This window comes from Cavia porcellus, unplaced genomic scaffold, assembly GCF_034190915.1.
Source record: "Cavia porcellus strain 051 isolate PalLab524CR breed Dunkin Hartley unplaced genomic scaffold, mCavPor4.1 scaffold_3, whole genome shotgun sequence".
NCBI lineage: Eukaryota > Metazoa > Chordata > Mammalia > Rodentia > Caviidae > Cavia > Cavia porcellus.
This window is the reverse complement of record NW_026947486.1, coordinates 86,620,083-86,639,767: the sequence shown is the minus strand read 5'-3', so window position 1 is coordinate 86,639,767 and position 19,685 is coordinate 86,620,083. Positions and strand designations below refer to the sequence as shown.

The following is a 19,685-nucleotide window of genomic DNA, read 5'->3' as shown; positions in this document are numbered from 1 at the left end:
GAACCGAGACTAGTCCAGTGACAGCATGTTTTCCTTATTTAAGCTGGAAAATTTCAACAGGTATATTTTGGTGGTGAGAAAGAGGTGATGGGGGAGCTGAGGAAAAGGATAATTTATGATTTCAGGTGGAATGGGAAACTGATGTATCTTGGGGTAGATGATGAAATTAGATTGGGTTGAGTTTAGCTTCGTAATTTCCTCTATATCTACCATTGTTTCCATGGGCTCAAACATTAACCGAATTGTAGATCTGATTTTGTCATAACTTCCCAGTACTGCCTAGTAAATACCCTTGATTTTTGCTTCCAAATGCTCCCAACCTGCTATTAAATTCATATTTTATTCATGCCATCAATTACAGAAAATACCATAAAAATGAAAGCAATGTTCATGTTTTTCTGCAAAGCTCCGTTTATACTGTGAATCTTTAGTGAAGGGCCATTGGTGCTCTACTTCCGTCTTTACTGTGCTCACTGGAGTTTGCCTCCTTGCACAGGGACACTGAGGGAAAAACTTATAAATGGTTTGCATTGTTTAGGCTGTGCTGGGCCTTTTTAAACACCTCCGATAGGTCCTTATATCCCATCACACTAGTGATTCAAACACTAGGAAGAGGCTAGCATATGTAAATAAGCAGTATTTGTGACACACAAAGGCAGTATTGAATGTTCATTTTTATAGCAGTGATCAGTATTTCAGACTTTCCAAACACATTTTCATATCTTCGTCTCTTTTATCTTAATGATCGCTCTGTGAAATAGATCTGTTATCATTCCCATTTTGCATGTGAGAAAGTGTTAAAAACAATTCAGAAACCAATTAGCTAAGTGTAATAGATGGTTTCTTTTTTTAAAAGTTTTTTTTTTTTTATTGGTACTGGGGATCAACTCACAACCACACACTTGCAAGGCAGGCGCTTATGCACGCTGAGCTAAATCTCCAGCCCCAATAAATAGTTTCTTGAAGAGGTATTTTTTCCTCCCTACAATCATCTATGTATGTAACATGAATTTGAACAGCTCCTTTGTGCACATCTTACAATTCTCTAGTTATAAATTTGATTCATTATTGTTTTCAATAGGGACTATATAATTTGGGATCATACTGATGATCTATAATAAAATTTCACCTATATGGATTCCACAAAATTTCAATTGCTGATAACCAGACCTGGCTTGCCTTTAAACTTTCCAGTGATTTTTGCAGAGGAATTTTTAATTGAGATGAAGATATGAAATGTTTTTCCCAAGGGAAGGTTTATTTGAGAAAACGGAATTTTTCAATGCATTTAATTTCTTCTTTGTGTACAGGACCAACTATTTACTTCCCAGAGAGCATCCATTCATGAAAGCATGATTAAGAGGACATTTATTTCATTAACATGAAATTATATGTACTGTTTTGAAGGGCAAGCCTGCTTAAATTATTTTTATTTTACATTTTGGTGTCTCAGACTTTATACCTTAGTTAGTGTCCATAACATTTTATTTTGTTTCTGTCTTCCTATGTGGTGTAGACGAGAGATTATTGATGAGACACTAGGCACACTTGTTAATGACCAGTTCAATATTATTTAAGCCTTGGTGCTGTAAATGTGAGACAATTGTTAATTTTGGTGACTTTTCCAACTCAGCTTCTAAGAAGTGATTTCAAAGACACAGTTTTATCCATGCTAGAAGAATACTGGGGGAATTAAGTTTTCTACTTCTATTTCCAAAAGCATATCTAAAAGAATTTCTTCTTTTATTAATTGAACAACATTTTCAGAATACTTCTCTCATTTTACCAACTCTGTTTGTCTGCTTTTAATTTAAAATGTAACCCATAAAAATTACAATAAATGCAATTTTAGAACTGGTACATTTCTTCATGTGAAGGGAAGGAAAATCTTTGGTAACAGAAAGCTTTGTGTCAGAACATTAATATATTATGTTTCCATCCATTCAAATTTATCCTAAGTAAACCCTTCATGATGTATTGATGCTTAATTGTCCATTGGGAAATATGCAGAATCACTCAGTCTAGCTGTGTCCTGGGAACTATGTATGGGCAATCAATGCTTGGGTGACATCTGATAATGACTATCATGCTTTCTTCTTTCCACTATTTCTCCATTCTTGTGTTCCCTTTTTACCAACATTACTGTTCATCACAAGCTACTTTTAGAATGTTACATTTTCTGACCTCACAGTGGTTGTTAGTAAGCACCTAACTGGAAACTACTGAGAATAGTGCCTGGCTACAGCTTTAACATTTAGCCTCTGGAATCAGAGCATAATATATCCTGAGTAAAATGACAAATGAGTGTTTTTCTGAAAAGGAAAGTTGAATAGAAATAATATTATTGTCACTGTTCTTCTCTCCTTTGTGAGACTCTCAAAAGGAAATAAACACTACAATGGATTAGACTTCTGCTCATAAAGCACACATCTGCCTCTGACAAGGAACTCAATGGGCATTTCTTAGAATTTGACATTCTGACTTGAGTGTCAACTTCAATCATTAAGGTAGACCCCAAGGATTAGTTTCGATTATATACTTAGCCAAACAGAAAAACTGTAGCAGCAGCTAAGTTTGAATAATTAATTTCCAAGAGTGTGTTTTTCACTTATGGCCTGAATGAAAAATTTGGATTGTAAAATAAAAATATTTGCAAAGAGAATTAGAATGGAGAGAAATGGATAGAGAAAAACCATTGATAAAATTTATAATGAATAAATTAAAAATAAATTATTTGTACTTACAATGATATTTCTGTGGAGGCAATAATGATGTTTCTATTCAAGACGTACTTCTTGAGCATCTACTCTTTTCCAAGTTCTGCTTTAGATTCTAGGGATATATACAAATGAATAGCACACACCCCAACCTTAAGGAATGTATGGTCACACTGAAAATACTTAGGTCCCATTAGGATGGCTTATTGCATGCAACAGAAACCAACTTGAGCTATTTTAAACAAAAATAAAACTTTTAAAAGGACAAGACAATGGTTCATGAAACTGAAAGCAAGAGCGTAGCTAGACCAAGTAGGAATTAGATTATAATTGCTAAGATTTTGCTTTCTCTTTTGAACCCACTGCTTTCAGCATTATCTCTACCTATTAACATTTCTCTAAATCTCCACCCAAAAAACAGGAATAAAACCCCGTACAGTTTTCTTGTTTATATTTCTCCTGTTCAGGGCTGAAGCTAAGATAAAATAGACTTTTCAGCATCATTGTTAAATTCTAAGTAGACAAAATAATTTTTTTCAGCTTGACTCAAATATATACTACTTTTACTTCTCAGCCAAAAACGGTGGGTAAGGTTAGTAGTATAAATATTGCTTCCTTGGAGTCCACACATTTGACTTTTGAAGTGATCACCAATAGTGTTTACTGGGTACATACTCACAAAGAGGTCTTTAGGGAGGAAAAATAAAGCTAATTTTATCAGTCATCTGTACTTCTATCTAAGAAACATCCATTCATTTCAATTACCCATTTTTTGTTTGGTTTTTATTTTGGGGGTATAATTTTTTTTTTTTTTTTTTTTTTTTTTTTACCAGTACCAGGGATCGAACTCACAACCACGTGCTTGCAAGGCAGGTGCTTATGCTGCTGAGCTAAATCTCCAGCCTCATTGAGGGCGTAATTTTTTAAGTTCTTTATATAGTTTAAATATTAGGCCTTTGAGAACTATCTGGCCAAATTTTTTTCCCATTCTGTATACTTGCTTTTCACTCCATTTTTTTTTCTGTCAGTTGTGTAAAAGTGTCGAATTTCACATCATGTCATTTGTTGGTTCTCAGTAGTATTTCCCATGCAGCCAGGGCACTGTTCAAAGTCTTTAGTTATGCCAGTGTCTTCAAGAGTTGTGTCTATTTTATCTCCCATCACATTAATAGTTTCTATTTTAATATCCAACTTTTTGATCCATTTGAATTTTATTTTAGTTCATGGTAAAGATAGAGGTCTATCTATAATTTTTTACACATGTATGACCAATAATATTAAGTGAAATAAACCAGATTCCCAAGCACAAATACCACATGATGATAATGTAAAAGAGGGAGATAAATTCCCTGAAAATGGGAAAAGGAACTACAGGTAGAAAGATAGGGAAGGAAGAGAGAGCAAGGAGAAGTAAAAAGACTTACGCACCATATACCAACCTGCCACAGTGAATGCAATCAATGTGTGGGGCAAACTTGCACTGAGAAACGTAAAATGCTAATTTTAGCACAATGTAGTTAACACCACTTGTTCTGAGATTGAGAGCACAAGGGATGTGAAACAGATTATTCAAATAAAATGCTTATACTAATGGAATGTATATGAACAGTGTTCTCTGTAGTGAGTGGTTACAGCAGTAAGATTGCCCTAGGTTAGCCCCTAGTTCTGCAACTTGACTGATACTTATCTTTTAACTAAAGCTCGCCAAGCCTGAATTACTTGATCTGTCAAACAGAGATTTCCCACTTCAAGATGTTGGGGGTTCTCTGAGAGTATTAAATGGGAAAATAAATACAATGTACTTTATAATGTGCCATTATAATTAAGTGTTCAACAAATGTCTGTTGTGCTTATATATCACTATTCATTAATTATGCAAGTGTTATGTGATGTGCACTGTAAGGTGACATTTCTTTTATCAAGAATTACATAGATATGCTATGTGGCTTCTGAAAAATCTTACTATCTGGCGTCCTAGGAAACTCACTAGGCTAAACAAATTCATCTTATTTTCTTCTCATTTCAAACTAGGTAAAAATCCTTGTGTTTTCCTTTTACTAAATAATGCATCATTTAATTGCCAACAAATTTGTTCTGCTAAAACTGTGATAGGAAATTCACTGAAGCATGTCACACATGCCTGAGAGGTATCTCCTATTGTCATTGGACCATCCCTTTAAAGTAGAACTGGAGTTTCAGATATTTGGAAACCTTGTTGGTCTCCATGATTGTTGGGCAGCTGAGCTCATTATGTGATGCTCAAGAGCTTTACAGGTAAAGGAATATCTAATATAGTCCTACCACAGCCAGAAAATTCATAAGAACTCTTCTCTGTTGTTTCTGTGCTGCACACAGAGTCCTAGTAATATAGCTACCAATACACATCCTACCATCATATCCATACATATGCCATTCTAACACTGTACATTTCATTAGAGAAAAAGCTGGAGTTGTGAAAAGTTAGCTAGGCTAACATTTGTGTTTTTTGAATGATGTGTAATAGTTATACCCAAATGGAATGTTATTCCTTCAGATGTTTGACCTTTTGGGATCACATGGGTACATTTAGTTGAGGGAATTGTTTGATTGTTTTATATTTCTTTCCTTTGCTCTTTTCCTTCTTCCTGGTAATGTAAGTTACATAGGACACTTCCATGGCAATGCTAACAGTTCCTTAGGAGCCATCCGAATGTCAAAGAAGTGTGTGAAACAATACAATGACTTGGTAATAGCTTTGGCAGGAGCCCTGCCATGTAACTGACATCCTAATGGCTCTGTTGGACCTATTAGGCATGTATGAGACAAGGCATTTGACTTCGTAACAGCTCTTCTGGAAATGTTACATTATCAGAGGAAGTGTGTAAGTATGGGGTTACTTTATGCATGTTCAAGCCACTTCTGTGATGGCTGTTATGCTCTTACAATTGAAAATCATATTGATGACCATGAACTTCAAACAATTACTAATATAGATTAAACCACTTCATTTTCATAGGTAATTTTAATTAGTATCTTTTTATTATTAAAGTCATATCAGCTTATGTTTTAAAATTAAAACAATAAAATCAGGTTTAAAGTGAGAAAGTGAAATGTGCTTTTCCCTCCCTCCCTCTTCACTCCTCAGCTCTCTTCAGAGCTGTTCAGTGAGAATAATGTGAGCCACATCATTCCCAAATTTATCTGTGTATGTACACATGAAATCACGTACTACAGAAAATCTAATAATAGTTTATGGTTAGGAGATCCTAGCTATTTTCCTTTTTTAGTACATATCCATCCCATTCTTTTTAAGAGATGTGTGGGATTTTATACTAATGTATCATGCTTTATTTAATCATAAACTGTTGCTATACATTTAGGTGTCCAGTGCAATAGTTCTGCACTTTCCATTTGTGTCCAAGTCCTTTGCAATACTTCTTGGATAATTTCTTAATAGATATAATGGTCCAAGAATATGTGCCTTTATCTTATAAATATTATCCATTTCCCTCCTAGTGCTATATAAAGAGTGCCTGCTTTTTCATATCCTTATTAATAGTTGCAGTAATAAAAGATTTCTGACACTCAATTTTTAAATGAAATATATTAACTCTCTACATTATGTTTTTTAATGCGTGAACCTAGGCATCTGTTTATATGTAATTGGGCCATTTTTTCCTGAACTGTCTATTTATACCATTTGTGCACTTTTCCATTTATAGTCAATAAGAGAAAATTTCAAATGCAAAATAGAAATAAAGATATAGAACATAGAAAAGGAAAGAAGAACGATTCTTGAACATACAATAAAAAGTGCTTAACTTCAATCCTATGGGAAATTCATATTAAACCTACGTTATCACTTAACACCTATAATATTGACAATAATAAAATTTGATAGCATGCTTCTTTGAAAAATGTGTATGAAATATCGATTACATGAATATAAATAGTCTCCATGAAAGAGAATTTGACAGTATCTAGCAATAAATATAATTCCTTTGACCTAGCAATTTCAGTTCTTGATATTTATCCAACAGATACTGAATGAGCATGTCATGATATGCATGAGGGTGTTCACTGCAGCATCGTCTGAAATATTGAAAAATCAGGGATACCAATCTGAATGTTTATCAACAGGAAACCACTTGAATAATTTATGGTTTATTGATATATTCATGCAGTGAAATATTCTGTAGCCCTAAAAATAATGAGACAGATGATAGGAGAAGTAGCATGGCACAGGGGAAATTGGACAGGGGTTTTTAACTCCATTGATAAGGCTTATTTTGGTTCCTATAATATTTTACTGCTTAAATTGGATGATGAAGTACAGAGGTGATTATTCTGTTGCACATTATAGCATTTTATTGATGCCCAAAATATTTTAATATGTTTAACAAAAACAAAATGAGACAACACTATATGCATCGAGGTGGAACAGTCTTCCAGAAGCATCATTAAACAAAAAACACAGGGCTTGAGTCATTGTGCATAATAATAAATTTTTGTTCAGTATAAAAATGTGTTTCACATATAACTCAATGCACAATGAATCTATAAATAAAAACTGGAAAGAATTTCAACAAGAAATACATACTCTTATTATGAATAGCACAGTGAAATACTCAATTCTGTTCCATTTCCTTCTACTTCTTTACAGTGTTATAAGGCCTTACTAATTCATTAACAGTTCACAATCTGAATTTTAAAAACCATGATCTCTAATATACTATACTTTCTATGATTTTTAATGCAACTATATGCATATGTGCTTTTTGTTTTGGGGGAAAATTATTAATCAGATTTAATTTTGAATTAAAATTTAATTGTAGGAAATAGTCAACAATTGAATGGAAGATATGCTGTACTGAGAATAATTCACATTTGAGAATCAGAAAGTTGAAACACATGAATTTGTTTTAAGACATCAGAAGTTGCTCTCTTAGAGGACTTTTTAAAATTTACTTTCATTAATACTCATTTGCCACAACAAATAATCACATTCATCATTTTTCAGAAAGCTTTCAAAATAAATGAGTAATTTTAGTTGCATTAGTCAATGAACAAAGTAATATGGATCAAAACTTGCAGGTAGTTTTATTTATTTTCCATGTTTCTTGTCCCTTTTAAACTTTCGTTTAACCACAATTGTTTATTTTATTTAATTTAGTTTTAAAATGAATTAAATGAAAATATTTTCACAAAGCACAAATCCAAATTGATCCTTTTTATAGACCACTTTAAAAATAGCCAGAAATTGATGCTTATAGTTTTTTTTATTTTTTTAAATAAATTCATAAAAAACTGAAAAAATAAAATTTATAAAATAGTTCATTATAAATCTTGATTTCAGTGTTTGCTTTATTTCTTTAACATAAATATTTTTGTGTGTGTGTTCCTTTGGAAAGTAGGATTGGAAACCATTTTATGTAATATCAATGATATTTTGTTCTTTAGAGTAGTCAAATCAACTATGCATTGTCATTGTTTCTATGAAATTTTAGTTCCATCTGTAGAAAGAATGTATCTATTTGTTTTCTTGGATACATCTATTTGTTTTCTGTGTTTAGAGATCAAGTTTCTGTCTTAGAGAAGAAGCAGGGCATGGATGTGTTGCTATCTAGTGGACAAGCAGTTTTATATTTCTAAGTTTTTTGAGAAAATCAGCTGTTATAAAACAAAAAGACAGCTGCAAGTAATATATACTAGGCTATTTTTCTTTGAAAGCAAAAGCATGCATTTGTCATTTTATCAATTTAACAATATACATTTGATTGTGTTTGTGTGATCAGATGGCTATGATACTAAGTAGCTGAATTTAAATAACATTTCCTTATTCAACAAAGTCTATACATTTAATTTTTGTTTTCATTTTATGGCCACTATTGTGTAGGAATTTGGGTTTAAGTAATTTTCATTTATTATCATGTTTGTAAAAGCGCAAAACTGGTTTGTCTAAGACAACTTATCCTTTGATTTCATTGTTCCTTGGCAAGTTTATATTTGCTGAAATAATCCTAAAACTAGAGAGATTATCAGGCCTATACAAAAATTTCATGTAATCATTTAAATCCTTTTTCCGTGAGAAAGCTGTCAGCCTTTGTGACATAATCCAAAAATGTCTCTTCTACCAGGATTCATAACCATTGATTACTATTATGAAACAAGGAGCCAAACAAAATGTAGAAATCCCAGGTGCTATTATGTCCCTTGAAAAACTTGTTATTTGTCTACATTTTCTTCACCTAGCCTTCGGGATACCATATTCTATTTGCTGTCCTCTTATCTCAGCGGTCATTCCTCTGTCTTGGTCAGCTCTCCTTCTCCATGACCTTCTCCTGTCAGCACAGCCCAGCACTCTTGTCTTTGTCCTTGAGTCGTCACCATTTATGCTTATTCAGTTGGTGATCTCATGTAATCTTGCGGCATCCATTATACTGATAACTTCTAAATTTGTCTGTCAAGCAAAGGTCTGTCTTTCAACAACCATTTTCAACTATTTGCTCCATAATTGTATGTGAACATTTCATAGGTAATTAAACCCAACTTGACCAATCTAAAGTTTTAATCTTTTTGCTGAAACCTATTTCAATTACAGACCTGTCTCCACTTCAGTTTACGGAGAATTGGAAAATGGAGTTTAGCAAAACTCCATTTTGGTACTTGCTCAGGCAAAAGCTTGGAATTATCCTGAAAGCTCTCTTCCTCTCGTATTTTCCCTCCACTTTCAGCAAGCTGTTCACTTTCTGACTCTGTCTGCTTCAATCACCCTGTACAAGCCACTCTCATTTGTCATGTAAATGAACTCAATAGCGCCCTGACAGCTTTCCATGATTCCAAGAGTGATCTTTTAAAAGTCTAAGTCTACTCTAAAAAAATACTATGCTTGAATTCTTGTGTTACTCAGAGTGGAATATTTATAGTGGCCTAGAAAGCCCTCCATGGCATAGCTCCCTGTCACCTCACTGTTCTTAACGCCTGCCTTCTGCATTTCCTCTTGTTAACTCTTCCAATGAAATTGACAACTTTGTCAAACTCTTAAAAATTTCAGACATACTTTTTCATTAGGGAATTCACTGGCTTCTTTCTTTGCTTAGAATCTTCTCCTCCAGATTTTCCATGTTCAACCCTGATACCTCTTTCAAGTTTTTGTTCGCATGACTCCTTCTCATAGAGACTTACTATGACTCATGTACCTAAATTGTTTCCTCATCTGAACTCCCAATAAATTTACCGTGTTTTAAATTTTTTTCCAAGAATGTATCATCTAGTATATTATTTCCTAACATAGTACATGTATATTTTTGTCTCTTTCTTCTGAGCAGAATTCTTTTATGAGGCCTGGAATCTCTGTACCTATTGTTCAATGAAGTATTTAAATCTCCTACAGTAGCCTATGGCATGAAGCAGGGCAGGGCTTCTATAAACACTTTTGACTGAATAAATGAATGCAGAAATGCATATGTATTTTAAGGGTTTTCACAGTGCTTGGCCAATGAAATCAATAGTTTTCAAAAAGTCTAAGTTAATAGTTGAACCAGGGAGAACTGTTTTCTGGCTTCCTAGATTTGTTTTGAGTTTGCTATGGCTTTTTTATTGGTAAAAATATTCTAGCTAATTTTTGCATGGAGAAACAGCTGCAATTGATATGCTAAATCAATGCATGTAGACTAACCATATTCAATCGCAACTATATCACAAGTCAAGTAACTGTTTTAGGAGAACTTTGTAACCTGCACAGCTTAAGAAATAGTGAATACCAATTGACCGTCCTTCAATAAATAAGTATACACATACATGTATCTTTTTGAGTGATTTATGAAAATAAGTAAGTCAACCAAAGCTGTCAAAAATTGATTAAATTAAGATCTTTACTAATTGATATGTCTTCTAACTGACTTCTTTGTTCATTTCTGTGTGAAAACTGTTGAATATTTTATTTATGAAAACACAATCATATTTTATAAAATAATTCATCAATTGGATTTTTAAAAAGTGCATTCCAGCTTAATCAGTCAATTCAGTCAAAGTTATCAAGACATGTGAATCTATAGGAAAGCTAGCTTTAAATTAGATTTAGGATAATAAAGTATAATAAGATGTTAGAATGAGACTTTACCAACACCAAACCATGTCAGAGTTTGAGGCAATGTCAATAAATTTGAAAAAGAATGGCAAGTGGAAGATCAGCACAGTCTTCCAATATTTACATACAATTGAAACAGTACCACACATGGCAAAAAAAAGGTATAGAACAAATAAAAAAAAACCCACAAATAAAGAAAAAGGAATACACAGTACAAACTCCCTGGATTAAATATTTGAACATATTTTTACTTGTCCTCACTGCATATGGACAAATTTTTTCAAGCTTTGACTGCTTTCACTGGATCTATACAATACAATTTGCTAAACTTTCCCAGGAACCAGTAAGGATTTGGAAGTAATTCTATTTTTTGCTTTAAGTGTAGGTTTGTCCTTAAGCTTTGTTATATGTGCATGAAAGTCACTACTGCCGTTTTGATCAGCTTCAGCCACAAGAATGTTTACCAAGATGTTTTTGTTCTATACTTCCTTTTTCAAAGCAGCTTCCAAAACTAGAGTCACAAATCTGCTAAACTGAGCAGGCATTTTGGAACTTTCGTTTTTATCACGTTCTCCTAAGAACCATGATTTTATAAACAAAAATTAGCCCAAGACAAATCTCAGCAGAAAAGCACTTTTCTCTGACAACAATTTGCCTCCCATGAAGGGATTGGTCTTTACCCACAAGAACTAGAAAGGACAATTTGGACATATTTTTATGTACCCTATATCTTGGGCCCATGAGACTTAAAATAAAGAAATATCTTACTTCCCAACAAGTTGGGTTTCAGTTGTACCAGATTGAATTAGTGTAAGTAAAATAGAAAGAAGGGCCCTAGCAAATCAATACTGCATTGGTAGTAAACTAGAAAATACTGACAAATTATCCTTTTAGGCCTTAGCGAGGTTTAATCTAAACATCGTTTTCGCCTGACAGTGTGAGAGAGGAGAGAGTAATTTATTACACCGTACTGATATGGATGAGAAAAGACTGCTGCTTGTTCTTCACTGTTCTGGCTCTTTCCCTTTCTATGCCAGCTCAATTTTTGTTTTGCCCAAGAAAATCATTCTCCAATAATATGTTTATAGGTCATGTAACTTTAATGCATGGCACTGCTCCCTTATCATGGTGTGCTTGAACACTTGCCAGCTCCTGGAAGAGTAATGTCGACTGTTAAGTGCTCTATTGAGACTCAGGTATTACTCTTTACGTGGATGGGGCAGATTTCTAAGGCACTGTATGAAAATAATTTTGTAGTTTTATATGCTGTCTGAGATGACTACAGAACAGAATCAGTTAGAAAATCTGATCACATTCATTGTAAATAGTTACCCTGCCCCCAAATTAATGAAGTTCATAATTAAGGAGTGTTTGCCTGCTGGCTTTATTTAAGGCAAATCCTATCTGTGTTGCAGTTTGTATTTTCTACCCATTCACAGAAAGGGAAATTTGTGATTTTTGAAAAAATTATTTTATATTGTTTTATTCTTTTGTCATTCTTAATAATGTATAGTTTTTAATTATTTCATCATATAATTCTTACTCTATGTAATAGGTGTGAATTACAAATATGTGGCAGTAATATTATGTCAACAACTGTTTGCTTTATCCTATTAAATGAATTAATTGTGTTAAATGTCACATTTTTCAATATGGGCATGATAAAATAGCATTTTAATTAACCCAAGTGGGATACGGACATAAGAAAACTAAATACTTTCTCTAGGCAGGATAAATTCTCAAGGCATTGGATTATGAACAATATTTAAATTACTAACTATACTTACTCCATATATTTTATAAAATCTAAGGTCATATTTTACTATAATTATGCCTCAACAGTTATTATAAGTGCAAAAAAGAAAGAAACCTTGAAGATTTTTATGCACTTTGGGAATACTATGCACATTAAATTGTAATAAATGAATGTTTTCCTATGTATTTTATTCCACAACAAATTGACTCCTTAATGGGCTTAATTGTTCATCTAAACTACAGAATATTTTAAATTCTCAGTTGACTGTCATCAAAAGTTGAAAAAAAGTTAGAAATGGTGAGCATATTTTCAAAGATGGTAATTTAGTAGGAAATCCAGTTAATCTCTATTTTATAAGTAAACAAATTTCTCCTAGAAAACATTTTCTAAAAGAAAAAAGTTTATCATAGATATATGATTCAGACTATTAAATATAAACTATTAAACATAAATGCAGCAACCTAAATGTACTATAGAACAGCTGACGGAGACAAAATTTTCCTGTATAAATTAGCAGGATGTTGCATATTTCAGTGAGTTAAAATGGGAAAAATCATTTGATGCATTAGATATAATTAACTAAAATTTTAAATGAATTTTCTTTCCTTTAGCTAGTGTCGGAAACATCATTACCATTTTGTGAGGACTCTTATGCTAGTAAATATTGTGTGTGTGTGTGTGTGTGTGTGTGTGTGTGTGCGCGCGTGTATGTGTGTGTTTTCTGTAAGCAAGACAGAGTTAAACTCATAAAAACAGATGTGGTCACAAGTCTACTTAGAAGCTTGCTTTATACTTAATAGTGGTGATAAAAATAATTATGGGGCAGTATTAGCCTATCTCTATACAGCTTGGCCAGTTGACCAGAATATGATCAATATTTTTTTCCCAGTTGTCAAGATAGCAAGTCACCGTGGGTTTGATTGGATCACTACATGCTCGATCCAATTCATTAGCTAAGATTACTGAAATAAACCACATTTAGAGAAACTCAAATGCAAGTCAGAGGGCGAGTGCCAAGTAGTGGAAGGATCCTTTAAGAGCAAGCTCATCAAATGATTTCTGCAAGTCAATTCTGCATATATATATGCAGAATTGATTCGGTGAGTTAAGTCATTTAAAGGATTTGTAAGTTATAAAGTAGAAAAAGTACTCTTTAACTTGTAAACTGAAAATGTTTGTTAGCATTTATTAGAATTCATTTCAACACTGGAAGTAATTCAGTAAACAATTGTTGCACAGCTATCACTTGCAAAGATCTGGGCACCCAGAAATAGTGAATAATTAGACATTTCTCCTGACTCTGAGGAATTCACAATCAATAAGAAAAGTTGGGAATAGACATATAAATATATAACTATGTTTGCAATATAGTAAGTTTTAAAAAAGAAGCATATGCAAAATACATGCCTGGGAAGAACAAAGAAAAAATTCAACTGCGGCAATCCAGGAAAGTTTCATGTGGAAGATGATATTGGAGGAATAAATACAAACTTACCAGATAGGAAAGGAAGCACGTTTTAATTACAATGAACAGAGTGTACATGGACACACAGATATTAAGAGCATGGCAAATTCTAGAAATTGGAAGAAATTGAGTCTGGCCAAATGATAGTAAGACACCAGAAACAAGGAATAGAGAATGCATCAAGATAGTTTAGAACCAGTTTGTAAGATTATCACTTGCTTCACTAAAGACTGAATATTTTTCTCCTGTAGAAGTGGAGGTACCAATTTGTTCGCCAATGTGATAGTATTTGTGCTTTAGAAGGACAACTCTTAAAGGCATCGCAGCACGTATATTGGAATTCATCATGAGTTCAACAATTATTGAGCACCCAATATTTGTTAACCAATATTGTAGATAAAAAACAGGAAATCACAGTTCCTGGACTCAAAATCAGACTAGTAGAAGGACAAATATACGAACAATAACAATGCAATGTAATATTGTTCAACACTATGATCCATACAGTGAAAACAAAGAGATAGCAGTATTTAAATTGACTTCAGGAATTCCTATAAAGCTTTGTATATACACTGTGTGCCAACAGAACTAAAGTTCAATGAATAGGTCACATCAGGTATAATGGTACATGCCTGTAACAGCAACTACTCAGGAAACTAAGGCAGGAGGATGCCACATTTGAGGACAGCCTGAACAATTTAGATCTTGTCTTGAAATAAAAGATAAAAAAGATGAGGGTGTTATCTCAGGGGTAAAACTCTTCCTTAGTACGTGTGAGGCTCCGAGTTCAATCCTAAGTACTGGTAGAAAACAATAATAATGCATAGCAATTTGTCATAAAAGCAGAGAAGAAAATTGAGGCATAATGAAAACCTAGAAGTGTCTTCCAGTTTTAGTATGGCAGACTAAATTAGGCCCTGCTCCTCTCATCTCTGAAAGCACTCAAGTACAATAAAAAGAATGATATACAGTATCTACATATGAACCACATCAGAAGAATAAAGGCTGACGGATGCAGTAATGATTGGGGAATATAGAGACTTGCCTAGTGATGACTACAGACAAAGCAGAACATACTTCCCCAAAGTAATTGACTCAGACTGCAGAATTAAACTAAAAGTCATTTATTTTGAAAAACAGCAATAGGATGTATAGACAGTTGGTAGAAGCTTGCATGAGACAAAGAGAATTCAAGCCTGAACAATGAGTCACATACACACATCAATTTTGTAGCAATGATTTTGAAGAATGATAGAGAACAGAAACTGAATTTTGAGTAACTCTAGAACTTCCAGTATTTATTGAATGGAAGTAAATACAACTAAAAAATCTTCCTCTCACCTCCCTTTCTCTCACACACACACACTCACATGTACATCTAATGTTTAAAGAATCTTCACTCTGAACAGCAGATGATTTGTGTTAGTGAAAAAAGATGTTCTCTCAGCCTTCCTCTGCATGAATCTACTTCTAATAGGTGGTCCAGGAAGGACTAACTTAATTCTCAGATTAGTAATAATCTAAAAGGAAAAGCAACAGAATCTATACAAAGAAAATATAAGGAAAAAAGGAAATAGGAAGAAACAAATAAGAGTAGCATTCGTCAGAGAAATGTTGTCCCCAAGCAGAAAGAAATGGACTAAAACATATTGCCATGAAATGGTATACTATGTAAATCATGGTGCTTAAATAGTGATTGATTACCATTAGAGTTATGATAAAATAATATGAAAAATCAAAAGAATGTATGACAGAGCACATAAATGGGTGTTAGAATTCTACAGTGGGCCCTATAATCTCTGCTTTTCTTCTGTCTCTTTAGGGATTATATTAGGTTATATGGTGTCTATGACTTTGCAGATATAATTAAGATTTTTAGACAGTTGGCTTCACATTAAGAGAGTATTCAGGCATGCTTGACATAACTGCATGTATACCTGAAGAACACAGAGGAGATGTTGACAGGAGAAAAATTTAGAAACCTTTGAAAAGTGAGAGAAGTTCACAATGATAAAGGTTCTTTTTGGCTCATATGGAGAGGCTATTGTTATACGTTACAGTACACACATACAGTAGACACATTGTATGAGTGTATTTACTAAAGAGAAGCTTAACAGATACAGTGCTTCTGCTTCCTGTGTGCGTTTTACTGTGATATCCTCTTCTACAGTACTCCACTCTAGTCTAGTCTAGTCTACTCTGCCCTGTTCTGATCTGTTCTTTTCTTCTGTTATATTGTACCCTACATTATACTAATTTCTGTTCGACTCTACTTCTCTCAACAAGCCTTCCATGACGCCCACACATTGAGTTCATAATACACTACTGAATTACCACTTGAAATTTCAAAAGCACTGTCTTCGCAGTCTTTCTTAGGTGATGCTAAAGAGTGTTTTATTGGCTAATGCCCTTCAAATATTGGTCACTAATAGCCCCTATGTTGACATTACTGTTCTTAACCTTTTGAACTTTTGAAATAAAAGAGTAATTATTCGTACAGTTAGTTATCTTAGGAACAACTACAGAATTATGCTGTGTATATTACCATCATCTTTCCGGGAATCAGCTTCTATTACCATCATCTTTCTGGGAATCAGCTTCCCCGGTGTGATGTATAACACTTATTTTGTACAGGGAGTCTAATATTTACATTTTAATAAAGTAATTCTGAGACATTCTTCAATATTACGGAACAATGGGTACTCTCGTGAGTCTTTTGCTTTATGTTTCAAAGGATGCCTCAGATCCTAAGGTGTCTCTGAAGGTGTATATATAAAGAAACACAAGCAAAAAGTACCCTATGGAAATTAGTGAAATCACCTGACTGTTCCAACTCATTTCTTTTATGATCTGACTTACTAAATTTATCTTTAGCAGCTTATATTGTAGAAGAATAGAAAATTTGCAGTCAAAATTGAAATCGCTGTGTCTATAGGACACAATATGTTATTATTAATAATAATGATGATCTGCTTTAAAAAAAAGCTACAACTCTCATCACCTAACACCTCTCCTCAGTACCTAAATAGAAAAAACACTCTTTCTTACTCCCTTCCTGTGATGATTTCACTGTCGACTTTACATGTTTATTCCTCCCCACATTTCTTTGCAAATACATGAGGTGGAAAAACTCCAAAGCAACCTCCTAACTCCTACACACAAATCTCTCTTTCCTCTTATCTTTATTTTCCCTCTCTCACTGTCTTCCTTTCTCTCCCTTTTGTACCCATGCTTTCCATTTCCAAAAAGAATTCAGAATTTAAAATGGACAAGGAATACAATCTGAAAATCTTGAACTTCCTTTTCTCCTTCTTCAACTGTCACCTTGCACTTTCAGAGAACTTAACTGTAGATTGGAAAATTGAAATTGTGACATAACCACACAGTGATAGGCTCAAGGAACTCAAAACGCAAGAAAATAAAGATAGCAAAAATTTAAGCTTTTCACATGTTTCTTACATTACTGATTTAAATTAGCATTTTAAGTCTGCTTTTCCAACATGGTTTATCATAACAGTTCCATCAAACACTCAATTTTACTGTTCCTTTAATGTGCAAAATTACTGCTGCTTTAGTTGGAAAACTTCACACAAAGCAATGGCTGTAAAATGCTTTAAAATGCATGTATATGTATTGTATGCATTTTTGCATATAATACAAATGCATATATAAAATGCATATATATGTATTATATGCATTTTTAAAGCATTTAATATATACATAAATTACAAATAATAAATAATTCTCAAAGCTAGTAAGAAAAGACAAGAAAACCATAATTGAACTTTTAGTATACATTTCTTCACTTAAGGCTTATTTTCATTAAATTGATCATTATGATCTCATAGAAATAGCCAATAGAATAATGCTTGCGAGAGGCAAAGGAGAGTGTAGGAGTTTTAAGGAGACAGAGAGAAAGTACCTAGTGAATACAAAATTGTACTGAATAGGAGCAACATCTAATGTTGTATAGCACAGTACAGTAACTATGATTGGCAAAAATTAAATGCATTTTTAAAATAACTGGTTGAGATTGTTTTGAATAGTCCAAACATGAAGACATGATGAGTGTCTGAGATAGTAAACATACAAATTCCCCTGAAACAATGATTGCACATTGCATGTATGTACTGAAATATTACACTCTAATCCATAAATACAAGCAGTTATGTGTCAGTGTGTTTTGTTAACTACCCAGGTATGAACTTTAAGAAAGAATCTTGGTGAAAAGGAAAGTAAATTTTTTTAACTTTTAATTTTGCTTAGTACTTGTTTGTGATAAGTAATGACTACACTCATTATGGGAAGTGATATTTCTCCTTCCTCTTCCTTTCGCTCCAGCATCTCTTGATCCCTTTCTCATTTGCAAAAATGTTTTGACACCAGTTGTGAAATACAAAATATATGAATGTCTCATAGACCTGTGAAGTGGAAAATATGCGTGTGCTTATTTAATTAAACCATACCATATCAAAATAAAATTAAGATTACATAGGTAGAAAATTATGAATTGGAATTAATCTAATCTTTTAGAGATACTGGGTAATATTTTAGTGCTCAAATATAAAAAAAATTCATATATCCATTTGCACAGAGGACCATTTTTAACCCAATTCAATTTTATATTTCTCTATTATTCTGTCAGGCTGATCTTAAAGCAGTAGAGATGTTCCTGTTTACTCTTTTATTGAATAACTCCATCCTACTTGCCCAGAGTTAATGCATTTTACTATTTTGAAACTCATGATTTAAACTTAAATGTTTTTGAGTATCAATTTAGCTGAAGTATGCTTTAGATTTTGATATTCTTTCCCTAAATAGTATTTCTGAAATATATTTTGTTATTGTTTCATAAGCTTTTTAATAATTGATATTTTAATGTTTTTGAACTATGAAAATGATACTACATGCACTTGATTTAGAAGATAAATCTCATTTTCTTATAGGAAAATATCTACTTAAAACCATCTACCTCTGTTTTCTGTATATAGCTAATCCGAATCCTTAACCGTGTGGTTCTTTGACTCTTTTCAGGCCAGTTACCATTACCTTCACTTCACTTCTTGAGCTCACTTCCACTGTTCCCATTCCTTTGCTTTCATTAGAACACCCCTAGCCCATCAGGTTCTCATACTTTCCTAGCCACCACCTACTTTTCAGACCTTTCCATCCTTCCTTTCTTACTAATTCTATTTCAACTATGATCTTGATGACATCTTTGTGTTATCCCATCTTGCCAACACTCAACCATGAATCAGTTGTTTTTTTTCTTCCTCTTGTCCCACTGTGCTGATAATTGTCAAAGGGAATCACACACCCAATTGGTGAGCCTACAAATTCACAATCTCCAGCTTTATGCAAAACATTAAAACTGTCAACTTGCCCTTGAATATTTGTACCTGAGTCAGCTTCCTGTCTAGCTTCCCATTCTTCAGCTCTAATGTAATTCTCTTTGAACTACTCACTCCATACAACCCTTCACGATTGTTAGAGAGTGTTGCTTCCTACATCACAGACAAAACAGAGCCCATCAGTCAGTCACTTAGTTCCCTCAACTTCTCATTGTTCTGCCTGCAATAGACTTCTGTTTATGTTCACTCATACCACAGGTTGTCCTTCCCACTCTCAGTGTCAGCTGTGGTTTGGGTCTCATACCAATCTTGTCTTTACTGGAGATAT

General features: G+C 33.3%; 1 protein-coding gene across 8 annotated transcripts in view; it reads left to right on the top strand.

Annotated features, from left to right (window-relative positions):
- Tenm1 (teneurin transmembrane protein 1) overlaps positions 1-19,685 on the top strand; it is a 757,085-nt gene that overhangs the window by 300,364 nt on the left and 437,036 nt on the right. The gene's annotated exons all lie outside the window — the stretch shown is intronic.